Source organism: Lynx canadensis, chromosome E1, assembly GCF_007474595.2.
Source record: "Lynx canadensis isolate LIC74 chromosome E1, mLynCan4.pri.v2, whole genome shotgun sequence".
Taxonomy (NCBI): domain Eukaryota; kingdom Metazoa; phylum Chordata; class Mammalia; order Carnivora; family Felidae; genus Lynx; species Lynx canadensis.
In genome coordinates, this window is record NC_044316.2 from 40,056,911 (window position 1) to 40,064,973 (window position 8,063).

The following is an 8,063-nucleotide window of genomic DNA, read 5'->3' on the forward strand; positions in this document are numbered from 1 at the left end:
ACCACATCCTGCTGTTTTGCCATCACTTGGAAAGATACACAGAAGAGCACAGGGACTCACACCCTGAGACCCGTGGGCGCCCACAGAGATGGCAATAGGCACAAACACCACGCACACACTTACACACATCTCCTCGTGATGAGTCCATCTTGGCACACTGAGGTGTGCCCGTACAGAGGTGGTACCACGCAGAGATGGCCAGATACCCAGGCTGGCTGGGGGCAAAGGCGGACCCAGAGGCCACGCATAAGCATGCACGTGCACACAGACAGGCAAGATCAACAAAGACACAGTCAGACCGCATATACCCAGAGAGACAGACATACGAGGACACCCAGACCCCTACTAAGGGATATGCACATACTACGAAACCACAGGCAGGCAGCGGCAGGTATTACAAAGAGATACGTATATATGAAGATCCATATACAGACACATTTACCCAGAGGTAGGTGCCTGGCGCACACCCTCCCTTACAAAATTAAATGCATCAGACATGGACACAAGCTCATGTAGCCAAACTCAGATTCTCTCTCTCTCACCTCACCACGATTCATAGGGGCAGATGAGAGGGTCCTCCCTGAGGCGGTACATACACACACACACACACACACACACACACACGCATGCACGCACGCATGCATGCACGCGCACACACACACACACACACACACACACACACACCCTCAAATAGTGAAGCTACCCTTCCTATCATAGATGAAACCAAAAACTCTGTGAAGAAAATGGGAGGGAGAGAGAGTCAAAGGCAGGGAAGGGGGGGGGAGGGGAGGGAGGGTTGATCCAACATCTCCTGCCTGCCCACTCCCCTGTAGGCTTAGGATTCCCACCCCAGCCACATTCTCTAGAGCCCCCAGCCACTTCTGGGTCACCCAGCACCTGGGATGGGACGTGTTGATGTTCCAGACTTTCCCCTCTCCCCAGGCTGGAGGAAGACCCCAAGGCCAGTCACAAGAGCTCTGCCCCAGCCCCACAGCCTCCAGCCCTTGCCCCCGTGGAAGGGGTTCCCCAAAATACCCCTTAAAACATAATGGCTGTCTCCCTCAGTGTGCCAGACAACCCCTGTGTGGAGAGGTGAGCTAGGAGACCATAGATAAAGGTGGGGGGCAGCACAGTGACCTCAGCACGGTGGCTGGACCTCAGTTAGGAGCCACTCAGATTTCTGCCTGTCTCTCTGTCCACTTCTCTCTCTCTGCTGAATTAATAACTCTCTTTTCAACACCCCTCCCCAACCCCAGCACACACACAATCCTCCTTGGAGGCTCCTGGCAGCCCCTTGGAGGCAGCAGAAGGTATGATTTGATACAAGGAACCTCTGGCACAGGCTTCCTGAACATGCATCTGCCCCAAAGTGTCGCTCACCTCCCTCCTGCAGGGAACACCTCCAGTTTCCGAGCTGGCCCTGCCCGCCACCCCCACCCCTGCCTTTGTTCCCAGCCAGAATGCCCCCCCCCCCCGCCCGGCCCAGCCCTGGACCTGGGAAAAGGTACCAAGAGTCAACTGGCTCCCAGAATCTTTCGACAGCCAACTTTTGGGCGCCAGCAGTAGCAGGAAGAGGATAGGGCAGATAGAGGAGAGACCCACCCTTGTCTGAGCCCCCTCCCCACACTCCGGCATCCTCGGCACTCACCCAAGAGCATTTTCTGCCTTCCGAGGCACCGCAGAGCGCGCCGTCTGAGGAGCAAATGAAACCAGCCAGAGAGTGACAGAGGGAAGGGGTGGGGATGTGAGGGACAGGAGGGGAGGGCGGAGGGAGGGACTCCTGTTGCCGCTGGAAAGCAGTGGGTGCAGGGCCCTTTCTCCCTTTGCCTGGAAGGAGCTGCCTGTTCCCTAGTTTCTCCCATCCTGACCAGGGTGGAAAGCACAGGACACTTCCTGCCCCCACGGTGGGATATGGGGCAAATGTGGGGACAAGGGACAGAGTTGACCCTGCCCATACAGACCTCCAGAAAGGAGATTCTGCCAGCCACTTCTCAGCCTGCCAGAAAGTTCTTGCTGGACTTTGAAGCCTTGCCTCAGGGCCTGCTGCTACAGGAGCCCCCATTCTCCTGTCCAGCCTCACTCATCCTCTCCCCACCGTCCCCTTACATTGGCCTCCTTTTGCTGAAGGGGAGACTGAGGCCCGATTTCATCCCAGAGCATTGGCCATGGAGGTGGGGGAAGGGAGCGCAGGCGGCTTGCCCCTCTTAGTCCAGTACCTGGACCATCGGACCTGCTCCCTGGGCAATGCCAGGTGGGGTGGGGCATGGTCATCTGACCAGCTAGAACTTCTGACACCCCTCCCCTGCCCATACCCTTCCCTACCCCTCAGTCTCTGTCTCTCCATTTGCTCCCTCCTCCCCCTCCTCTTCCTGACTGAGGGCCAGCTCTCTACTCACCTGAGCACCTGGTGGCTGGGAGGGGGCGGAATGGGGGAGAGAAGGCAGCCACCCCCACAGCTGGATCCAGTCTGGCATTCCAAGCCCAGTCCCAGCGCTAGCCCCCCACCCCCTCAGCGTCCTGTCTCCACCAGACAATAACCTGTAATCTTTGGAGCAGCCAGTACAGCCCAAAGGGTCTGGGGAGGGGTTGGCGGCAGCAGCTCCCGAAAACAGGTTTGTTAGGAAGAGGCTCTAGGGGGAAGGAGCTGCTTGTTTGGGGAGCGGAAGGAAACTCAAGCCCAGAGCTAATTAACCCACCCAGACACAGACAGAATCTTTGTCTTCTTGAGGGCAGGGATCTGAGCTAAGCCCCCTAATTCTCTACCCAGACAACCTTGCATTTCCTGGTGGTCCCTGTGGGGTGGGGGGGAGGGAGGAAGTGTCTGATGGTCAGGTTCACACCTGGGGGAGGGGGATGTGATGGCTGTCCAGGGACAGCAAGGCGCACTTCTATCACCTGCCATTTAAGGAGAACAGCAGCAGGAGGTAGTGGTTAGACTGCTAGAAGAACTTCCCAGTGGCCTTGGGGGAGCACAGTTTCTCTGAAACACGTGCCCAAAGGCCTCGGGATGGGTTGGGGGCACTGAGGAGGAATCGGCAGCCCAGGGAGATACTGAAGCGATGGGGGCACAGGCTGGAGGGCTTCCCGGGCTTCCTGATGGGACTGAAATTAATCCATCTGCGGGGAATGGGGGGTGCGGAGCTCATCAAGCCGGCGACTCAGGCATGACCTGAGTTCAAGGTCTTTGATCTCTGAGGCTCCGAATGCAGCAAGAGGCTTGTGCAAAGAATCGGAGAAGAGATGGAAGGTCTGATTAGAGCATGAGCTGGGGGAGGTCTCAGGGTGCAGGGCAGGGGACAGCCTCCGCCTGCCACTCTGATCCCTCCCTGCCCCCAAAGACACAGCGTCTATGCCCTGAAATCCATTATAGTCTGAGTTCATCTCTTGTTCTCCTGTCCCCCTTAGTGTCTACCCTGCACTCCCCACTCAAGGCCCCCCTGGCCCGTCTGGAACTTAAGTGATTTCTGAAATCCCCTTCTCTCTGCTCTGGTGTCATATTGCAGTCCTCACGGTGGACCTGGGGGTGGGCCCTGAATTGCATGGCTGGGTCAGTCCTGCCAAGAGAAGGGAGGGATGGATTGGCCTTGGGAGGCTCCCCTCCCCTCCCCAGCTGGGCGAGGCCAAGGAGGAGTTGGCTGGCATCTCCCCATTTTTCAGTGGAGGATACCAAGGCACAGGGCAGAGGAGAGGCCATGGGTTCTAAGCACCGTGGAGTCATCTGGGAGCCAGTCCACCTTCTCTGGACATCCCTTCTCCTCATTCCTAAAATATTAAGGCTCAATATCCTTTATTTTTACTTATTTCTAATTTTTTTAAATGTTTGTTTATTTCTGAGACAGAGACAAGAGCGTGAACAGGGGAGGGGCAGAGAGAGAGGGAGACACAGAATCTGAAACAGGCTCCAGGCTCTGAACTGTCAGCACAGAGCCCAACACGGGGCTCAAACCCACGAACTGAGATCATGACCTGAGCTGAAGTCGGACGCTTAACCGACTGAGCCACCCAGGCACCCCTAGGCCCAATATCTTTTAATAAGTGCTGCTCTCCTCAGCAGCAAAGTGGGTAGGGTGGGTGGGTCAGATATGCTAGGATCTGAACCCAGCTGGGTAATTTGTTTAAACACCCTAAGCTCCAATATCCAATGTAGAGTGAGGACTGGGGCACCTGGGTGGCTCAGTTGGTTGAGCGTCTGACCCTCGGTTTTGGCTCAGGTCATGATCCCAGGGTTGTAGGATCGAGCCCCGTGTCAGGCTCTGTGCTGAGCGTGGAGCCTGCTTAAGATTCTCTCTCCCTCTGCCCATCCCCTACTCATGCTCTCTCTCAAATAAACAAACAGATAAATAAAGTGAGGGCTGAATGCCATCATCTACTCCTGGCTTGGCTGGGTGAGAAGGGAATGCCTTGCTGCATGTGGCAGTGCTTTCCAACAGCTCAGGTCCTGAGTAGATGCTTACATGTTCCCTGTGCCAGCCCAACATCCACACTAGAGGTTGGAGCTAAGAGGATTGAGCCGGCAAACCTTTCCGTGGATGTTCAGGAACCACCTAACATTGTTTAGAGGCGTGTGTGTGTGCGTGTGTGTGTGTGTGATGGTCAGTAGGGTCACTGAGTTCAGCCTTATTGGGGTGGAGGTGCCTGGTGCCCACACTCCCCACCCTGTGGTAGGCAGCACAAGGAGCTGGGGAGAGAGGGCTCAAGACACATTCCTGAAGAATGAAAGGGCGCACTGTGTGGGAGACAGATGGGGCGGAGCATGGGCAGGGGAAGTTGCAGAGGTATCTGGAGAGGGGAGTTGGGGGAGTGTGGGGTACCTGCCACTTCCTCACCCTGTGCCCTGTCCCAAGAGTTCGAGGCTCACCTAGGTGTGGCAGAGTCAGGAGGCCTCTGACCCAAGCATGGGGAAGCAGGCTCAGAGAGGGAAGAGTCCCTGCCTCCCCCTCCCAAGGATGGCCTCGGGCACATGAGCAGGAGAGGGTCCCTGCCTCGCTGCCTGTGACGGCCTGTCGCTGTGCAGGCCGCCAGCCCCACAGACCCCTAATCAAAGTGACAGCTCCAGGAGGCCTCCCAGAGCCCAGAGCGGCTGTCCCACCCCCACACCTTCAGCATCCTGCCAGGGAAGTGTGGTCCTCCTGGCTGCCGCAGGTCTGAGACCTCACGTGTCTAGGAACAAATCAGTGTGTTAAAGGCTCCTTATACTTTGCCTGGAGCCTCTTGAAAGTTGAGGTGTGACTCTGGTTTTCCGGAGCTGCACCCCAAGGGCTCTCTGCTCTGGCCCAGTCCCCGCCAAGGGCTGGGAAAGGCCTTCCGCATGCCTGAGGTCTTCTTACCCCCACCCCTCGCTGCAGGGCAGTTGGGGGCCTGCCTCTCCCACCCCAGCCCTCAGAGAGACAAGGAGACAGGAGAGATCCACGGGAGTGGGTGGGTGTTGGGGGGTCACGGCCTGGAGTAGACTCAGAAACAATGAGGCCAATGGAGAGCAGGTTCTTGGCTGGAGCCCCTAAATTCCAGGGTTCCTGGAAATCCGAGGACCCTTCATCCCTGCCCGAGGCACGGCCATCCCTGTCGCATGCTCCCACAGTGCTGCTCACTCCCTCAACAAGACGGTTAGAAAGGTCTGGCCCCATGGCTGTCTCCCCCTCTAGACTGTGTGTGTGCCTGACCGTGTATGTTATCAACACATATGCAATCATAAAGATGCAAGGGGTCGCAGGCACCAAGCACGTCTCTGTGCAGAATCCCGGCACGGGCCAGCACAGACAGATGACTGGAGGGACAGTGACTCACTTCTCCAAGCACCATACACCCACCTCTGTGAAGACTGTTATTATCTTGGACAAACTTGTCTGCGTGTGTATTCACACAACTCTTTTTTGACAGGTAGGTATGCCACCTTTGAAAAATATGAATTCCCAGACACACACTGTATGTCCTCAATTACATGCAGAATCTAAAAAAGCGAGTCTTTAGACTGAATCCAGGTGGCTCAGTCAGTTAAGCATCTGAATCTTGATCTTGGGTCGGGTCATGATCTCACAGTTCGTGGGTTTGAGCCCTGCATCGGGCTCCATGCTGATAGCATGAAGCCTGCTTGGGATTCTTGCTCTCTCTTTCTCTCTCTCTCTCTCTCTCTCTCTCTCTCTCTCTCTCTCTCTGCCCTTCCCCTGTGCACCCTCTCTCTCTCTTTCAAAATAAATAAATTAATTAAAAAAATTAAAAAGCCAGTCTCATAGAATAGAAATTACAATGGTGGTTTCGAGGGGCTGGTGGGTCAGAAAAATGGGGAGATGTTGGGCAAAGGGTACAAATTCCCAGCTTTCAGATAAGATGTGGGGATCTAATGCACTGCATGGTGACTATAATTAAAAACACTGCACTAGATACTTAAGTTGAGAGAAGATACTAAATATTATCAACACAGGGACTCCTGGGTGGCTCGGCTGGTTAAATGTCCAACTTCGGCTCAGGTCAGGATCTCACAGTTCGTGAGTTCGAGTCCCGCATCGGACTCTGGGCTATCAGTGCGGAGCCCACTTTGTATCCTCTGTCTCCCTCTCTGCCCCTCCTCCGCTCACACACTCTCTCTCGCAAAAATAAACGTTAAAAAAGGCTATCAACACATGCACAATCATAAAGATGCGAGGGGATAGAGGTATTAACCTTATCGTGTATATGTGTAATTGTTTTATAATATATATATATATATATATGCATGAAGTCATCACATTGTACGCCTTAAGCTTACATATGTTCCATGTCAATAATATTTCAGTACAGCTGGATAGAAGTACAACTATGAATCCTCTGAACAGCAGCTTGCACATAGGTTTCCATAAATATCTAATGAATTAGTGAGTGGCTTTTGAGCTCAGACGTATATAGACACACACACACACACACTCTGGAAACATCCATACAGTCAGATACACTCTTACTCAGAGTCACAGCGTTGGCATCCAGCCCCAAGCGCTCAGGTGGACAGCAGTTACCAGCCATCAGACCATTCCCTGCCTTTGCTTTACGCAGTGACCTCCGCCTGCCATGTCCCTTTTTCCCGTGCGCCTATTCCAGAGTTCAGCACATCCCCCTTCCTTCAGGAGGCCTTTCCTGGTGTCCCCAGGTATAACTACCCTCTCTCCTTTGTACCCACGTGTGGCACCCACAACACTCAGCTGCTCTTTTTGTGTCTGTCTCAGACCAAAAGACGGACTCAATCCTGGCGCAGGATGGTGAGAGGCAGGACCAGGATTGGTCTCCAGTCCCCAGCACAGTGCAGGGAACACAATGGGTGACCCATGACTATTCACCCAAAGAACGGGCGGCCTTGGGGCACCTGGGTGACTCTTGATTTCCGCTTCGGTCATGATCTCCCGGTCATGAGATCGAGTCCCGTGTCAGGCTCCACAATGAGCGTGGAGTCTGCTTAAAATTCTCCCTCACTCTCCCTCTGCCCCTCTCCCCGGCTTGTGCTCTTTGTCTCTCTCTAAAATTAAAAGGAATAAATGAAAACGTAAGAACAGGCAGGCTTGTTACAGCCCTCTGGCAAAGCTGCCTACCTGGGCTGCAAAGTAGGTTTCTGGTGCTGCCCCCAGGAACCAGGCGGAAGTTCTGGCCCTTCCGACCTCCCACGCTGGGCCTGGTTCTGAACCTTTTCTCCCTGTCAGCCAGCAGCCTGCCTCTCCTTGCTTCCCCCACGGCCCCCATGTGCCTGTCAGCTGGAATCACCCTCACGAATGCATTCACCCATTTCCCCCAGAAATCTGTCTTGTAGCCAGCGGCCCCTTCAGTGCTTAGAGCCAAACCTCTGCAAAGTCACCCCAGCCAGGGAGAGGCAGAAATCCCGGCCAGGAGTCCAGCGGCCAGAGGAAGAGAGGCTTCCCCTGCCTGTCCCTCAGCTGGAGTGTTCCCCAGCTTGCTGAACCCGGCCTTCAGGATCCCAGGACACCCCGCAGGTGAGACCCTTGTCAGATAGCCTATCCCTGCCAGAGGGCTCCAGATTGGAGAAATGCTGCTTAGGGGTCCGGCCCCGGAAGTCTCCCCAGGGAGAGCTCCCAGATCCCAAGAAG